At 43.3% G+C, this 19,578-nt stretch overlaps 1 protein-coding gene across 6 annotated transcripts in view; it reads right to left on the bottom strand.

Moving 5' to 3' along the window:
• The window catches only part of LOC122556122 (phospholipase D1-like), a 154,259-nt gene that overhangs the window by 75,059 nt on the left and 59,622 nt on the right, over positions 1–19,578 (bottom strand). The window contains exon 1 of one of the 6 annotated variants that reach the window (XM_043702593.2): positions 6,172–6,188. The exons of the other annotated variants lie outside the window; for them this stretch is intronic. The gene's annotated coding sequence lies outside the window, so the exon portion shown is untranslated. Of the gene's footprint in view, positions 1–6,171; positions 6,189–19,578 lie in introns of those variants that run through there. 6 annotated transcript variants of the gene reach the window in all.

Raw genomic sequence — 19,578 nt, 5'->3', positions numbered from 1 at the left:
AGACAACAGGAGGTGGTAATGGAACCAGTGAAGAAACAAAATATGTGTCCAGAGTTTTAACACAGCATCTTTGCCTCACCCATGATGAAGGAAAAATGTTCAAGCCAGAATCTTGCATTGTCATTTGGCGGCATGGTGGATCAGTGGTTAGCACTGGTGCCTCACAGCGCCAGGGACACAGGTTTGATTCCAGCCCCGGGTGACTATCTGTGTGGAGTTTACACGTTCTCCCTGTGTCTGTGTGGGTTTCCTCCGGGTGTTCTCGTTTCCTCCCACAATCTAAAGATGTGCAGGTTAAGTGAATTGGCCATACTAAAGTCATACAGTCAGAGATGTACAGCATGGAAACAGACCCTTCAGTCCAACCCGTCCATTCCAACTAGATATCCCAACCCAATCTAGTCCCACCTGCCAGCCCATATCCCTCCAAACCCTTCCTATTCATATACCCATCCAAATGCCTCTTAAATGTTGCAATTGTACCAGCCTCCATCACATCCTCTGGTAGCTCATTCCATAGGAGAAAGTGAGGACTGCAGATGCTGGAGATCAGAGCTGAAAATGTGTTGCTGGAAAAGCGCAGCAGGTCAGGCAGCATCCAAGGAGCAGGAGAATCGAGTTTCGGGCATGAGCCCTTCTTCAGGAAACCTCATTCAGGTTTTCAGCTCATTCCATACACATACCACCTTCTGCGTGAAAACGTTGCCCCTTAGGTCTCTTTTATATCTTTCCCTTCTCACCCCAAACCTATGCACTCTAGTTCTGGACTCCCCGACCCCAGGGAAAAGACTTTGTCTATTTATCTTATCCATGCCCCTCATAATTTTGTAAACCTCTATAAGGTCACCCCTCAGCCTCCAACACTCCAGGGAAAACAGCCCCAGCCTGTTCAGCCTCTCCCTGTAGCTCAGATCCTCCAACCCTGGCAACAACCTTGTAAATCTTTTCTGAACCCTTTCAAGTTTCACAACATCTTTCCGATAGGAAGGAGACCAGAATTGCATGCAATATTCCAACAGTGGCCTAACCAATGTCCTGTACAGCCGCTACATGACCTCCCAACTCCTGTACTCAATACTCTGACCAATAAAGGAAAGCATATCAAATGCCTTCTTCACTATCCTATCTACCTGCGACTCCACTTTCAAGGAGCTATGAACCTGCACTCCAAGGTCTCTTTGTTCAGCAACACTCTCTAGGACCTTACCATTAAGTGTATAAGTCCTGCTAAGATTTGCTTTCCCAAAATGCAGCACCTCGCATTTATCTGAATTAAATTCCATCTGCCACTTCTCAGCCCATTGGCCCATCTGGTTCAGATCCTGTTGTAATCTGAAGTAACCCTCTTCACTGTCCACTACACCTCCAATTTTGGTGTCATCTGCAAACTTACTAACTGTACCTCTTATGCTCGCATCCAAATCATTTATGTAAACGACAAAAAGTAGAGGGCCCAGCACTGATCCTTGTGGCACTGCACTGGTCATAGGCCTCTAGTCTGAAAAACAACCCTCCACCACCACCCTTCTACCTGTGAGCCAGTCCTGTATCCAAATGGCTAGTTCTCCCTGTATTCCATGAGATGTAACCTTGCTAATCAGTCTCCCATGGGGAATCTTGTCGAACGCCTTACTGAAGTCCATATAGATCACATCTACTGCTCTGCCCTCATCAATCTTCTTTGTTACTTCTTCAAAAAACTCAATCAAGTTTGTGAGACATGATTTCCCACGCACAAAGCCATGTTGACTACCCCTAATCAGTCCTTGCCTTTCCAAATACATGTACATCCTGTCCCTCAGGATTCCCTCCAACAACTTGCCCACCACTGAGGTCAGGCTCACCGGTCTATAGTTCCCTGTCTTGTCTCTACCGCCCTTCTTAAAAAGTGGCACCACGTTTTGCCAACCTCCAGTCTTCTGGCACTTCACCTGTGACCATCGATGATTCAAATATCTCAGCAAGAGGCCCAGCAATCACTTCACCAGCTTTCCACAGAGTTCTCGGGTACACCTGATCAGGTCCTGGGGATTTATCCACCTTTAACCATTTCAAGACATCCAGCACTTCCTCCTCTGTAATCTGGACATTTTGCAAGATGTCACCATCTATTTCTCTACAGTCTATATCTTCCATATCCTTTTCCACAGTAAATACTGATGCAAAATATTCATTTAGTATCTCCCCCATTTTCTGTGAGTCCACACAAAGGCCACCTTGCTGATCTTTGAGGGGCCCTATTCTCTCCCTAGTTACCCTTGTGTCCTTAATATATTTGTAAAAACCCTTGGGATTCTCCTTAATTCTATTTGCCAAAGCTATCTCATGTCCCTGGTTTGCCCTCCTGATTTCCCTCTTAAGTATACTCCTACTTTCTTTATACTCTTCTAAGGATTCACTCGATCTATCCTGTCTATACCTGACATATGCTTCCTTTTTCTTAACCAAACCTTCAATTTCTTTAGTCATCCAGCATTCCCTATACCTACCAGCCTTTCCTTTCACCCTGACAGGTATATACTTTCTCTGGATTCTTGTTATCTCATTTCTGAAGGCTTCCCATTTTCCAGCCGTCCCTTTACCTGCGAACATCTGCCTCCAATTAACTTTTGAAAGTTCTTGCCTAATACCATCAAAATTGGCCTTCCTCCAATTCAGAACTTTAACTTTTAGATCTGGGCTAACCTTTTCCATCACGATTTTAAAACGAATAGAATTATGGTCGCTGGCCCCAAAGTGCTCCCCCACTGACACCTCAGTCATCTGCTCTGCCTTATTTCCCAAGAGCAGGTCAAGTTTTGCACCTTCTCTAGTAGGTACATCCACATACTGAATTCAGAAAATTGTCTTGTACACACTTAAGAAATTCCTTTCCATCTAAACATTTAACACTATGGCAGTCCCAGTCGATGTTTGGAAAGTTAAAATCCCCTACCATAACTACCCTATTATTCTTACAGATAGCTGAGATCTCCTTACAAATTTGTTTCTCAATTTCCCTCTGACTATTGGGGAGTCTATAAAACAATCCCAATAAAGTGATCATCCCTTTCTTATTTCTCAGTTCCACCCAAATAACTTCCCTGGGTGTATTTCTGGGAATATCCTCCCTCAGCACAGCTGTAATGCTATCCCTTATCAAAAATGCCACTCCCCCTCCTCTCTTACCTCCCTTTCTATCCTTCCTGTAGCATTTGTATCCTGGAACATTAGGCTGCCAGTCCTGCCCATCCCTGAACCATGTTTCTGTAATTGCTATGATATCCCAGTCCCATGTTCCTGACCATGGGCTGAGTTCATCTGCCTTCCCTGTTAGGCCCCTTGCATTGAAATAAATGCAGTTTAATTTATTAGTCCTACCTTGTCCCTGGCTGCCCTGACTGTTTGACTCATTTCTGTTCTCAGCTGTACCCGTCTCAGACCGATCTCTTTCCTCATTATCTCCCTAGGTCCCACACCCCCACCTTACTAATTTAACTCCTCCCAAGCAGTTCTAGCAAATTTCCCTGCCTGTATATTATTCTCCTTCCAATTTAGGTGCAATCCGTCCTTCTTGTACAGGTCACTTCTACCCCAAAAGAGATTCCAATGATCCAAAAATGTAAATCTTTCTCCCATACACCAACTCCTCAGCCATGCATTCATCTGCTCTATCCTCTTATTCCTACCCTCACTAGCTCGTAGCACTGGGAGTAATCCAGATATTACTACCCTTGAGGACCTCCTTTATAAATTTCTGCCTAACTCTCTTTAATCTCCCTTCAGAGTCTCAACCTTTTCCCTTCCAATGTCGTTGGTTCCAGTGTGGACAATGACCTCCTGCTGGCCCCTCTCCCCTGTGAGAACATTCTGCACCCTCTCTGAGACATCCTTGATCTTGGCACCAGGGAAACAACACATCATTCTGCTTTTTCTCCGCTGGCCACAGAAACGTCTGTCTGTACCTCTGACTACAGAATCCCCTAACACAGTTGATCTCTTGGAAGCCAACGTACCCCTCGTTGCATTAGAGCCAGTCTCAATACCAGAAACTTGGCTGCTTGTGCTACGTTCCCCTGAGAATCCATCATCCCCTACGTTTTCCAAAACAGCATACCTGCTTGAAATGGGTATATCCACAAAAGACTCCTGCTCTAGCTGCCTACCTCTCTTACCCTTCCTGGAGTTAACCCATCTATATAACTGCCATCCATCACATACTGTTGTTGTTGCAAATTCCTCATTGCTTCTATCTGTCTCTCCAACCGATCCACTCGATCTGACAAGATTTGCATCCAACAGCATTTATGGCAGATAGAATCCGCAGTAACCCTTAAACTCTCTTTAAACTCCCACATCTGACAAGAAGAACATATCACTGCAAAGGCCATTTTTGCTCCTTCACAATCTACAGACCTGGAAAATAACACTAATTGCCCATAGTGTAGGATATTAGTCAGGGGTAAATATGGGGAATGGCTCTGGGTGGGTTACTCGTCGGAGGAATAGTGTGGACTTGTTGGGCCGAAAGGCCTGTTTCCACACTGTTATTCTCATACTCCTGTCCAAGCCTTTTGTAAAGTTGAGATCATTCAAAATTCTGTGCCCTATATCCTAATTTACACTCATTCCTGTTCACCCATCACCAAACATGGCTCATTGATTGACACTTGCACCTGGTCTGTCAACATCTCAATTTTTTTATATTCTTCTCTTTGAGTGCAGTGTCACCATGGTCTCTCTCCTCCCCATCTCTGTAATCATCGCTAATCCTCATATGGAGGAACATCCTTAGGGATTGCTAGATGTTTGATACATACAGAAGACCAGTGTAATAATACTGAGGGCCTGTAACTAAATAGAGAAGGATGATTGAATCAGGCTTTGTCTTAGTGCCATTTTCCATCAGGTCCCAATCTCATGTGAAGTACAGGATCACAGAAGTATTAGGATGCTGAAGAGGAACTTTTAGCCCATTGGACTCTTCAAATAAGCATCATTAGCTAGTGCCAACCTTTTGCTTTCTCCTTGTACCCTTAAACTTTATTTTACACCCAATAACCATCCGATGCCATCTTGAATGGTTCAATTGAACTTGCCTCCAACACACTTTCAGGCCTTCTTGTGGTGCAGTGATAGTATTCCTACTCTGATTTGGCTTTTTGAGAACATAATCAAATTATCCAAAGTTCTGTCTCATATTTGTACTGTGCAGAGCTTCCCCTTTCCAAGAATCACTGCTGCAGCAGTAATGTAAGTCTAAAAATAAAGATTCTATCTTTTTACCCATTATTTCAGTCTCACTTCATTGGGAAGCTGTTTACCACTTCCTAGCTTTCCTTCCTGGTGCCAACCAGGCTGATAGCGAATCAGTTCACACAAATCTTTTCCATTAGAGTCAACAACCTCTGATTCACCGTGCTCCTTCATTCCCCCCCCCCAACTGACAAAAGCCCCTGTATTCATTGCACATGTCTTTTAGATGCAGTTAAACTGAAACCTCGACTGCCCACTTTGGTGAACAAGCAAGATCCCATGAGATTGTTTTGAAGAAGAGCAAAGAAACTCTGACCTGCACCCTGGTCAATATGAGTCCTTCAAATAATGTCACAGAAATCAAATTATGTTGCTTGGACTCAATAGGCTGAGTTGTAGGGAGAGATTGGACAAGCTAGGACCTTTTTCTTTCGAGCGTAGGAGACTGAGGAGGGTTGTTACAGAAGTGTATAAGATCATGAGAGGCAAAGATAGGGTGAATGCACTCAGTCTTTTCCCCAGGGTTGGGGAATCAAGGAATAAAGGGTATCAGTTTAAGGTTAGAGGGGAAAGAATAAAAGGGAACCTGAGGGACAACTCTTTTTATACAGAGGGTGGTACACATTTGGAATGAGCTGCCATCGGGGGTGTGGTTGAGGCGGGTACTTTAACAACATTTTAAAGGCATTTGAACAAATACAGGGATAGGAAAGGATTAGAAGGATATGGGCCAAGTGCATGGAACTGGGGTTAGTGTGGACACACATTTTGGTCAGCATGGATCAGTTTGGGCCAAAGGGTCTGTCTCCATGCTGTAGGACTCTATGACTCCAACTAGTCATTATCACATTGTTATTCATAGGATCTTGCTGTGCACACAGTGACTGATGCATGACGCACTACAACAGTGACGACACTTCCAAAACGTTAGCTAACCGGTTGTGAAGTGCTCCAGGACCACTCTGAGGTGGTCTAAGGTGCTGTATAAATGCAGGAGTCTGCAGCTTTCAAACGATGGGGCACATTATTTTGTGTTTGCATGCACAGAAACAGTCCAGTATTGCACTCCCTCTGTTTGTTTTACAGGCTGTATCTCACTGCAGGCTGAACGCTGAAAGAGAGGAAAATTACTATGGATGCTGTAGAACAGAAATTCAAGCACAAGTGCAGGAGAAACTCAGCAGGTCTGGCCGTGACTGGAGAGAGAGAGAGAGAGAGAGGGAGAGTCACTATTCCAGTCATATGAACCTACAAACATCTGAAATAGGTGCAGGAGTAGACCATTCGGCTCCACATTGTTAACCTGTTTGAGTTTCAAATTCCAGATTCCTGTCTATATCTGGATAAACTTTGATTCCCTTGTCTAACAAGACTCTATCATCTCTGCTCTTAAAAATTCAATGACCCCCACCTCCACCCCCTTCTAAGGGAGAGAATTCCAAAATCACACAACCTTCCAACAGAGAAAAGAAAATCTCCTTATCTCAGCCCAGAAAGAATGAACCCTAAATTTTAAACAGTGGCCTCTAAGTTCTGGACTCATAAACAAGAGGAAACAGTCTTTCCATGTCCACATTGTCAAGACCATTCAGGAACGTATACACTTCAATCAGATTACCCCTCAGTCTTCTCAACTCCAGTGGAAACAAGCCCAATTTGTCCAACCAATCCTCAAAAGACAACTCACTCATTTCAGCAATTGATCCAGTAAACCTCCTCTGACTCTACTTCTTCTCCTTCAAAGTATCTTAGTGACTGGAAACATTAACTCTGTTTCTCTCTCTCTACAGATACTAGGAGAAAGTGAGGACTGCAACTGCTGGAGATCAGAGTCGAGAGTGTGGTGCTGGAAAAGCACACCAACCTCATTGCCCAGTGGCTGAACATTTTACCTCCCCCTCCCACTTCGCCAAGGGCATGCAGGTTCTGGGCCTCCTCCAATGCCAAACCCTAACCACCCAACGCCTGGAGGAAGAACACCTCATCTTCCACTTTGGGACCGGCAACCATAGGGGATCAATGTGGATTTCACCAGTTTCCTCATTTCCCCTCCACCCACCTTATCCTACTCCCAAGCCTCCAAATTGGTACTGCCCTCTTGACCTGACCATCTTCCTTCCCACCTATCCACTCTACCCTCCTCTCCAACCTATCACCTTTCCCCACCACCTTCATCTACCTATCACATTCTTAGCTACTTTACCCCTAGCCCACCCCTCTCCCATTTATCTCTCAGCGCCCCCCTTCGGCCCACAAGCCTCATTTCTGATGAACAGCTTATGTCCGAAATGTCAATTCTCCTGCTCCTTGGATGCTGTCTGACCTGCTGTACTTTTCCAGCAGCACACTCTCGACTCTTTACAGATGCTGCCAGACCTGCTGAGTTTCTTCAGCACTCTCCTTTTCTATATTAGATAATCAAAGTTTGTGAGAAGATTTGTAGCTCGGGTGCTCGTTGTTGTGGTTCTGTTCACCGAGCTGGGAATTTGTGTTGCAGACGTTTCGTCCCCTGTCTAGGTGACATCCTCGGTGCTTGGGAGCCTCCTGTGAAGCGCTTCTGTGATCTTTCCTCCGGCATTTGTAGTGGTTTGAATCTGCCGCTTCCGGTTGTCAGTTCCAGCTGTCTGCTGCAGTGGTCGGTATATTGGGTCCAGGTCGATGTGCTTATTGATTGAATCTGTAGATGAGTGCCATGGCTCTAGGAATTCCCTGGCTGTTCTCTGTTTGGCTTGTCCTATAATAGTAGTGTTGTCCCAGTCGAATTCATGTTGCTTGTCATCTGCGTGTGTGGCTGGTTGTGTCGTTTCGTGGCTAGTTGGTGTTCATGGATGCGGATCGTTAGCTGTCTTCCTGTTTGTCCTATGTAGTGTTTTGTAGCCACACATGACTGTTGTTAGAATACTGAATGGACTCACAAGCACTTGACATTTGCCTGTACCTGTGTTTTTGTTTGCCGCTGTTTACCTGTTATTTACTTATCTATGCTACTTAACTCTGTGATCTGCCTGTATTGCTCGCAAGACAAAGCTTTTCACTGTGCCTCAGTACACGTGACAATAAATTCAATTCATTCAATTCAATTCAATTCAATTCAATTCATTCATTCAGAGATGATCTTACCCACCTCAAGGATCTCTTGGCTCAGAGCTAGAGACACTGCATCTTTTAAAAATTTATGGAATGAGTGTCATTGGCTGGTGTAGCATATATTGCCAACACTTAATCGCCCTTGAGAAGGTGGTGATGAGCCACCTACTTGAATTGTTAAAGTCCATTTAATGTAGATATAGCCACAGTGCTCATAAGAGTGGAGTTTCAGGATTTTGACATTGTGATAGGGAAGAAACAGCAAAATATTTCCAAGTCAGGGTGGGGAGTTTGCAGGAACTTTCAGGTGGTGGTTTTTCCATGTTTTTCCATCCTTGACTTTCTAGATGGTAATGATTGTGCGTTTGAAAGATGCTGAGGTGAGATTCAATGTTGAATAATGTGCTGCACAATTGTATTGATGTAAACACATGAACCACATATTTCTATGCCCATGGCCTGAATCTGAGGTTTAGTTTGTTATTCATCTTTCAACCCCAACCTCGTTAAACCACAATGACCCCAAACTAAGCATAGATCACCACAGAAAATGTCACAAGTTCACAATCTATTTTCAAAATTAACCTCTCATTAGCTACAGCTCTGAAAGGTCATTTATTTGAATGAGGTGGAACTATATTGATGCCAGTTGGAATGACAAGTACAGTGGCACAGAGGGCAACACTCTAACCTCTCAAGTCTGAAACTCAAGGGTTTAGGTCTCACGTGAGCACATCATCCAGTCTCCCATGCTCTCAGGGTCCGTACTGCGGGAGTGCTGCACTATTAGAGGCGCACACAATTCAGCTGAGATGTTAAATCAAGGTGTTGTCTGCATTCTGGTATGGAGGTAAACACACTATTGGTAGAGGAAGAAGGGGTTGTCCTTGTGCCAATATTTATCCCTCAATTCACACCATTAAAATAGATGATTAATTCATTTTAACTTTATTACTTAGATGGGGGGGAACTTGCAGTGTGCAAATTAGTGCTGTCTTTTTTACACTTCACAAGCAACCTTGTGCTTTGGAATATCCCAAAGTTGCATTTATAAGGCATTTGGATTGGTATATGAATATGAAGGGTTTGGAGGGATATGGGCCGGGTGCTGGCAGGTGGGACTAGATTGGGTTGGGATATCTGGTCAGCATGGACGGGTTGGACCGAAGGGTCTGTTTCCATGCTGTACATCTCTACGACTCTATGACTCTAAAAGCACGAGATGAATGCAAGTCTCTATTATTAATGCTTTCTCACGAATCTGTGAGTCAGCACCCAGACATGTGTGTGTGTTTGTGTCTGTGTGTATCTGTGTGTGTGTCTCTGTGTGTGTGTGTGTGTGTGCTGCTGCAACTCCCCCAGTGTAATAACAATCTGCTGTTGGGGGTATAGCCTGCAGCTTGATGAAATCCTTTGTATAATGTGTGAGACGTGCAAGGACTTGGTGCCCAACAATTATGACGGTGTGATATTAACTCTGGAAAACAAAGTCAGCACACAACCTTTTCAGTGTGTGTAGCTTGTCTGCTATTTTTCATCACTGTCTGTTTCATTGGAGTTACTGTCTCAAAGTGGAAAGGCTGCTGTCATGTCTAATCATGTCTGCTCTATGTGCTTTGAACAGCGAGGTTTATTGAGGATCTGTCAGTGTCATTTGTTGTCAATGCCGTGACTGACTGAATATTGGCCTGTCTGGGGTGTTGCTGAAGATAAAAATTGGGGTGACACTCCTGCATTTGCATGGCATCCACAGGCCATTCTGTCATCCACTGTATGGTAGTGCTTATCTTCCCCTCGTGTCCAACTTTACTCCAGCCCTATCATCTCACACCTCTCTTCATGATGGCGTCACAGTGCCCATCACTGCATCAGCCTGCGACCCCATTGGTGGAATTCCTGCCTCAGTTCACAGGTTGAAGACCAAGTCTGGACAGCAAAACTCCAAGCCGAGACTCTAATGCAGGGGAAGTCCGGCAGTTAATGTTTATTGAATATAAAACCATAGCCCCAGCTGTCCTCTCAGCTGGATGTTAAAGATCCCATGGCACTATCTTGAAGAACAGCAGGGGTGTTAACCGTGGTGTCTTCGCCGATATTTATCCCTCCAACAACTTGGCAAAAACAGACCATCTGGTCACTGCCAAACAGTGGGAACTTACTGTGTTTCATTTCCCACATTACAACAGTGACTACATTCCAAAGTGACTTCACTGGCTGCAAAGCACTCTGGGACATCATCAAGTTGAGACAGGCTCTCTATAAGTCAGACTGAAAATTAACACATTCTGTTTGAACCATTTTGAATAGCAGCAAGTTCCATAATCTCATTATTCTCTCAGCAGAGAGATTCCTCCTATTCGAGTGCCCGTTTCCTGTTTATGGCTCATTTATCCTAGGCTTAACCACTTGTGGGAATCAAGTCCCTTCCCCCAAAGGTGCTGTGGGGTTGGAAAGATTTCTGACAGTACAACAACATCCTCATTTGGAAAACACTTTAACATAATTAAACATCTTATGGTGCCTTATAGGACAGCCAACCAAACAAAATTTACTATCAAGCCTAAAGGGTACATAATAGGACTGGTATCTGAGATCCCATGGATTTAATGGAATTATGTGAAGACAATAGCTCATCTCCATTGTAAACATGGCAAAGTTACCCCTTCAAGTGCCTGTGATGGAGAACTTTTATCTAATGCACTATGTGAATTGGAAAAATGGTCAAAATCAAAAGGAGATTGGATTGACGCTTAAGGGAATTAGATCCATGAGTTACAGGAGTACAACAGAGGGAATGGTTGGACCATTCTACAGAGAGTTGGCATAATTATGATGGGTTGAGTGGCCTCATTCTATGAATGTCAACTTTGCTTCTATGACCAGAAGCTTTTAAGGAAGAGCTAAAAGCGAGGAAAGAGAGAGAGAGGTAAAGAAATGGACAGAATTTTAGGGAGAAAGTTCCAGAGCTTTGGGCCCAGGCAGCTGAAGGTAACTGCTGCCATTGGTGGAGTGAATGTAAATGTAGTTGGACGGAAATAGAATTGGAAGAACACAAGGTTTTCCTTTGCTGCAGGATTGATGAAGGTTACAGAGCATGGAGAGGGCTGGAGATAGACAGATGTGAAAACCAGTGAAATTTCTAGAAGGACAAGGGCACCAGATATACAGGAGCACCACCAGCTGCATGACCCCCTCCAAGCCACTCACTATCCTGACTTGGAAATATATCACCATTCCTTCACTACCGCTGGATTGTAATCCTGGATTCTCCCCTCCAGACAGCACTGTGAGTTGTAGGAGAAAGTGAGGACTGCAGATACTGGAGAGTCAGAGTCGGAAAGGGTGGTGCTGGAAAAGCACAACAGGCCAGGCAGCATCCAGGGAGCAGGAGAGTCGATGTTTCAGGCATAAGTGCTTTCCCAGTGCTACCTTTTTCTAGCACTGTTCCATCCCAAGGACTGCAGCAGTTCAAAAAGGCAGCTCACCGTCACATTGTCAAGGGTAATTGGGAATGGGCAATAATGCTGGGCTAGGCAGTGACACCCACATCTGATGAATGCATTAAAAGAATTAAATTAAAGTGTTGTTTGCCTGGGAACCAATTCAGATCTGTGAGTAGAGGCAGTGAGGGGTGGAAAGGATGTGCTGGAATTAGCATGCAGGTAGGCGAGCTTTGGATAAGCTAAAGTTTATAGAAGGTGGGAGGTCATATAGCATAGCAATGGAATAGTCAGAGTCTGAAAATACTGTCATCACAGAATCAGACTCCGCATTTTGTTAAATTAAAGCACTGCTGCCTTTTTTGCTAATTACAATGCATAGCTTACAAGTCCGTACATGTTGTTTCTCAGCATGATACAGCTGTCAGTGCACTCACTTTGAGCTCAATTCACACTCCCTCACTTTGAGAGCACACAGTCTGAGAAAAAAGGAATCAAAATAATGCTGCTGATTTCAAATGTTTCCATACTTTACAGTTTATCCTATCCCTATTCAATGGAAAACAGTCTGGGTGCAAGAAGCATACAATAATATGAAGAAGGATCAGCAGTCGACCATTCACTACCTTGTGTTTCCTCTGCCTTTCAGAAAGCTCAAGGCTGATCTGGTTGTATTTTAAATTCCACATTCTCATCTCCCAATGATACATTCATGTCAGGCAAGGGACTCAAGGCTATCTGGAAATACTGAATGACCCTGTCTCCACCACTTTCTGAGGCAGAGAAGTCCCAGTCACACAGCACTTTACAAAGTAAGAAATTCTTCTCAACTTTGTCCTGGAGGGGTGAGACTTAATTTTATAACGGTGCCCATCAGTTATGGACAAGCCCAGAAGATGAATCTTCCTTTCCACATCCACCTTGTCAATACCCATTCAGGATTTTACACACTTCAATTATATCACTCCTCACTCGTCTAATCTCTTGTAGAAACAAGCCCAGCCCATCCAACTGATCATCATCAAATTGCTCACTCATTGCAGGTATCAATTCAATAAGCCTCTAAATAACTCCTTCCTTAACTAAGGAGACCTAAATTGCACACAGCAGAAATCTCTCCAATGCTTTGGATACCTGAAGCAGCATTCTGTGAATAATTATGCCTGAGACTGGAATGAAATATTGTCACAACTCCAAGAGGAGCCATAATCCTTTGCAATCTTGGCTCAGTGGGGAGCCACCATTATTTCTGGGAGAGAGGATTTCGGGTAAAGTTACAGTCCACAGAGTAAACTCGAAATCAGGATTTCTACGCTCCCGCATTCAAATCCCCTTGCAACACAGGCCACCATGAATCAGTTCAGGCTGATGATAGGTCTCTCTGCTGAAACAATTTAATGTGTTTTCCACACGATTGGGATCACGATATCAGCACCACAGGGGAGCTTCAAACCTGCACATCTCCCGGGACAACCTAGTGGCCTCCTAATTGGTTGTCTCCGCATTCAAAGCTGAGTTAAAGACGGATCAAAGAAGTGGGAGCGCCAATAAGAGAATCCACAGGAATATCTAGATGGCTCCACACAGGGAGTAGAGAAGGACAAAGAGACTGCCTCAAAATGGAGACACTGCTAAAGGTCTCCTTCGATTATCAATGTTGAAGGAAATGACAATTCATTGTGACTCAGGATGGAGGGTTGAGCCTTCCTGAAGAAATAACCATGGCCATTCCTGGTACGCTGAGACAATTAAGGTCCTCTCCCACCCTTAAAGCCACAAATTAATTCAATTGTTCACCGCCCATCAACCTTCCAAAGTGGGGCTAACTTCAACATGGTTGGGGGAGGTGCATGTTACGATAGAAAGGGGTAGTGCTAAGGGAGGAAGGAATAGTCCTTGATTGGGGTTATAATTGGCTTCATTGCCCACCTGCATCTGAGGAGCAGACTGCCATGTCCCTTAAGCAACCTGTCCTTGGGAAGCCCACCTGGAGGTGAGACAGCTTGGGGGAGCTGTGCCATTGGGTTTCCTAATGCAACCCCCAAACCCATCAGCACATGGTTGAGAAATGCCAAACTCCTCAGTAACGGTGATGCTCACTGCACTGACGCTGCCTGACCTGCTGACTACTGCTGGCATTTTCAGTTTTATTTGGAATTTCCAACGCCTGCAGTTTTTACATTTCAAAAGTACTTGAGTGGTTGGAGAGGCACTTTGTGAAAAGGTACGATTTGTAGTCAATAAGTCAATGATTTGAGGAGCACTCTGCCTAAACTCGCAAATTGTTACAGTGAACAGGGTTATCACAGTACATGATTGGAGTGGTGCTGGGAAATCACGTTTCGGGCAACATTCCTGATGAAGAGCTTTTGCCCTGAAACATCGATTTTCCTGTTCCTCGGATGCTGCCTGACCTGCTGTGCTTTTCCAGCACCACACTAATCTTGACTCTGATCTCCAGCATCTGCAGTCCTCACTTTCGCACAGTACATTCCTGTTAATGTTATAATTGATATTTCACAGCTATTCAAACAAATTAACAGGAATCCAAACTTCATTGCAGTAGATAGCTCATGTATCAATTCATGAGGAAATGTAGTTAATTATCAGAGAATTATTAAGAGCTGTGAGTTTATAAGTGATTGATTTAGCAACCAGAGGAGGTCAACTGTGCAGGCCTCCAGCTTGCTGTAGCATTTGATAAGACGACGGCTAATCTCTATCCTGCCTGCTCCAGATAATCTTTAGTCCCTTGTTAGTCAAAAGTCTATCTAGCACTGCCTTAAAAACATTCTATCACCCCACCTCCACTGTTCTCTGAGGAACAGTGTTCAGAAAATATATGACACACAGAGAAATAAAATTTCTCCTCAACAAATAGGAATTTACCTACTTTTAACAAAAACAGAAATTTCTGGCAGCATCGACAGATAGGAAGCAGGGTTAATGTGTCAGGGTCCAGTGATGCCTCTTCAGTGTTCTGAAGCACCTATTTTTAAAACGCATCCCCTTGTTCTAATTTCCCCTCCCTGTGGAGAAGTCCTTTAAATGTCCACTGTCAGTGCCCTCAGAATTGTACATGTTTCAATAAAATTACATCTCATTCTTTCATATTCCAATGGATTTAGGTCCAGCCTGTCCTTCTTTCCTCTTAAATAAAGGAAAACAAAAACATCCGCTGTCATGATGTGGCCTTACCAAAACATTCCTAAACTTTATAATAGCAAAATACTGTAGATGCTCAAAATCTGAAATTAAAAATAGAGAATGCTGAAGAAATTCAGCAGGTCTGGCAGCATCTATGGACGCAACCACAGTATTAACATTTTTGTTCATTCAGTCATGGGATGTGGGTGTCGCTGGCTGGCTGGCATTTATTGCCCATCCCTAGTTGCCTCCAAGAGATGGTGGTGAGCTGCCATCTCGCACTGTAGCAGTCTACCTGCTGCAGTGAATTAAAGCATTTTGACCCAACAGCATTAAAGGAGCAGCGATATATTTCCAAGTCAGTATGGTGAATGGCTTGGAGGGGAATTTGCAGCTATTGGTATTTCCATACATCCTGCTGTCCTTGTCTTTCTGGATGGAAGTGATTGTGGGTTGGAAAGGTGCTGTCCGAGGATCTTTGATGAATTTCTGCAGTGCAGTTTGTATATAGTACACACATTTCAAGTCTGATGAAACTCTTCTAGTAATTCTGACAAAATGTCATCCTAATAGTTCTGAAGAGTCACTCTAGTAGTTCTGAAGAAGCATATCAGACTTGAAATGTTAACACTGTTTCTCTCTCCACAGATGCTGTGGACCTGCTGAATTTCTTCAGTATTCTCTATTTTTATCCCTAGTTTTATATTCCATTCCCTTTGAAATAAATTACTGCATTTCACTTGCCTTTCTAATTACCTGTAGGGATGAATCATGTACCAGAACACTCAGATCCCTCTGTATTTCAGAGTTCTGTAATCTCTCACCACATCAACTGAAAGTGTTGTTTTTCTGTTCTTGAAGTGCTATGTACTTGATCTATGAGGAGCAACTCATCAAAGCTCAATAATTCTGAGTACAGGAGCTATGGTCTCAACCACAAGTCATGCACTCAGCCTCTTTCACTCAGCTGGTGGTATTCACCACCAAGTCAGAAAACTGCGACTTCAAAACATCACTCCAGAGCTTTGTCTTCAGTAATCTATCTACAGACACTGCTGGAAATGGCTTCTTTTGGGTGGCCAATGTAAAATACCCTTACACTGTGGCCAGTGTGTCATCTGTGGTAAATGTAGAAATAAACTCCCATGGTTAATATTTTAAACTGCAGGAGGGTTCACCATTACATCCAGGGGCCATTACCCATTCCCTAATCAGTATCAATGAAGAGAGATATCGAGTTTGCATTACTATTTGTGGATCTTGCGAAACACTAATTAATTGTTGTCTTTTCTGACATTATAAAAATGAACACACGCTAAAAATTCTTGGACAGGCTCAGAAATGTTGAGGGATATCATGTGGTCATAACAGTTGCCTTACAAATGCAAATCTCCTTGAATAAACAATCATGTATTAATGGGAAGATGGTTTCTCATTTGATAGGGAACAGTTAAAGTCTGATCATTTGGCCGAAAGCCAACTTAATTACAAATTAACAGCAATCAACAGTACCTGCCTGTACCAGGCTAACCAGAGATGGTGTAGATAGCACAGGCATCAAACAGTTTCAAGGCTGACAGAAAATGAATGAACGTGCTAAGCCACTTTCCTCCTTTATTGCAAGAATTGCACATTTCATTGATTTCATTTTTCTCTTTACTATCTGTGTCCTCCTTTCATTATTGTTTTTATTAAATTGAGGAACTGAGTCGAACACTCAAATGTTTCACAAGTTTTTTCAAAGCTCTCCCTTTCTTAGGCTGAAGGTCTTCACTTCTACTGAATTCTGATTCCTTAGACCCTGCAGACCACTCAACTATAACAACAACTGATGTTTGTCTAGCACCATATTTAAATGCCCCCATGGTGCTTTACGCTGGGCTGCAAAAGAAATAGGAGCAGGAGCAAACTATGATGCTCCTTGAGCCTCTTCCATTATTCAATAAATCATGAATAAACCCAAGCATCATTCCTCTTTGCTCTTGTCTCTTAGCTCCCTCTCCCCCATCCCTTACTGTCAAAACAATCCATTGGCTTTTTTCCTTTAATCTTTCATTGGATATTGACAATGCTGGCAAAGATTTGTTACTTTTCATAAGTTGCCCTCGAACTGATTGCTGTTCTAAGCTATTTCAGAAGACAGTTAAGAGTCAACAATGTCAGAACAGTTAAAACTACAAAAGAACAAAAAACACAAAATTGGAAGCATTTGTGTATCTCAGAGAATTGTGCGGTCGAAACAAGAGTGAGGCCTTGTAGGGATTGGAAAACAAGGATAAGAATTTTTATGTGACATCCTTGTGCAAGATGTTTAAAAGGGTGGCGCTGGAAAAACACAGCCAGTGAGGCAGCATCGAAGGAGCAGGAGGACTTGATGGTGAAAGGCTTCCTGATGAAGGGCTTACGCTCGAAACGTCAACTCTCCTGCTCCTCGGATGCTGCCTGAGCAGCTGTGCTTTTCCAGCACCACACTTTTAAACTCTGATCTCCAACATCTGCAGTTGTCATTCTCTCCCGTCCTTGTTACAGGATGTTGAGTCAATGAAAGTCTGTGAGTACTGGCTGGGGGACAGGTGTTAATAGGAGAATGGAATATGATGTGAGATGGGATACAGGCAGCACAGTTCTGAATGAACTTGAGTGCGGATTAGGTGTCAGAGCAGAAGAGTTTGTCATAAGGATTTGTGGCATGACATAAAGACAATGACAATAATCTTGTCAATACTTAACAGCATAGTGTTCACTGGTGAATTTCTGACAATACTGATGCCTATAAATGGAAGATTGTGTCATAGTGGTCATGTACTGGCCTAGTACTCCAGAATGTCAGGCTAATGCTCTAAGTTCATTGGTTCAAACCCAAAAGTGGCAGGTGGTGAAGGTGGAATTCACTAAATAATTTGGAGTGAAAAGCTTGCCCAATAATGACCACATAAACACTGTTGTAAAAAAAATTGTTCAGAAATGTCCTTGAAGGAAGGAAAGATGCCATCATCCCCAGCCTGGCCTACATGTGACTCCAATCATACAATCTCTACAGTGTGGAAACAGGCCATTTGGCCCAACAAGTTCACACTGATCCTCCGAAGAGTATCCCACCTAGACCCATCCCTTACCCTATTACTCTACATTACGCCTGAGTAAATATCCCTGAATAATATGGGCAATGGCATACGATGGACAAGTATGGCTAGTCACATAACCTGCACATCTTTGAATTGTGGAAGGAAACACACATAGACATGGGGAGAATGTGCAAACTCCACATAGGCAGTCACGCGAGGCTGGAATCGAACCTGGGTCCCTGGTGCTGTAAGGCAGCAGTGTTAATTACTGAGCCACTGTGCCACCCTCAATGTTGCTCACATTAAGGGTCTTGTACTCGATCAAGCAAGTCAGTTCCAGAGCAATGAAGGATGGGCAATAAAAGCAGGATTTTCTGCAACACCCACATTCCATAAGCAAATAAGAAAAATACTGACCAGAATCTAATTCCATTTCGAAATCAATTAAAGATTTGTGTTCCACCAACATCCAATAATCTGTTTTCACAATGCTCTTAGCTAACAAAATGTTTCTCCTCATTTTTTATTTAGAGTAATTTGTAAATCTAACACTTGATTTGGGCACACTGTCAGCTCGATCTCACGAAGTAAAATGTGCAATGTCTCAGTCAGAGGCTAATGTGTTAAGTACGCCTCTGAAGATTTGGGAATAAAATCCAGACTCTCAGGCCTCAGTGCAGCGCTGAGGGAATACTGCTCTGACAGAAGTATGACCTTTTGAAGAAGACATTAGCCCGAGGCCCTGCCTACCCTATCAGGTAGCAATAAAGGATCAGGTGAAACAATGTGGTGGCAGGGGAGTGGGGGTGGTGGGATGGGTGTTGTCTGATCACTTGATCAGTATTTATCGACATTAATGTCCTTTTCTACATGTACACTTCCCAAACTCTCACCATTTAGGAAACACTCTTCACATCAGTTCTAGCAACGTGGGTAACCTCACATTTTTCCATTTAATATTTCATCTGCCTTATTCTTTCCCATCCACTAAACTTGTCCAAATCCTCCAGAAGTCACTTTAAATCTTTTGCACAACACACATTGTCACTTTGATTTTGATTTGATTTGATTTTCTTATTGTCACATGTACTGAGATACAGTAAAGAGTATTGTGTGCTATTCAGGCAAATCATATCTTACATTAGTACATCAGGGTAATAGAAAGGAGATAGTGTTATAACTAAAGAGAAGGTGCAGAGAAAGATCAACTCTAAGAAATGAGACGTTCGTTCATAAGTCTGTTAACAGCAAAGAAGAAGCTGTTCTTGAATCTATTGATACATGGTTTCAAATTTTTGTATCTTCTGCCCAAGGGAAGAGGGTGGAGGAGAGTGCAACTTGAGTGGGAGGGGTCGATGATTATGTTGGCTGCTTTCCCAAGGCAGCAGGAAGTGTAGATGGACTCATTAGATGGAAGGCTGGTTTGCATGATGGATAGGACTGCATTCACAGCTCTCTGTAATTTCTTGCAGTTTTGGACTCAGCAGTTGCCATACCAAGCTGTGATACATCCGATAGGATGTTTTCTCTGATATATGAAAAAAAAATTGGTAAGAGTAACTGTGGACATGCCAAATTTCCTTCACCTTCTGAGGAAGGAGCGG

Source organism: Chiloscyllium plagiosum, unplaced genomic scaffold, assembly GCF_037043375.1.
Source record: "Chiloscyllium plagiosum isolate Xiang-an unplaced genomic scaffold, Cpla_swu_hap1 HiC_scaffold_13, whole genome shotgun sequence".
NCBI lineage: Eukaryota > Metazoa > Chordata > Chondrichthyes > Orectolobiformes > Hemiscylliidae > Chiloscyllium > Chiloscyllium plagiosum.
Note: the sequence above shows the minus strand (reverse complement) of the source record. Positions and strands in the feature narration are given on the sequence as shown.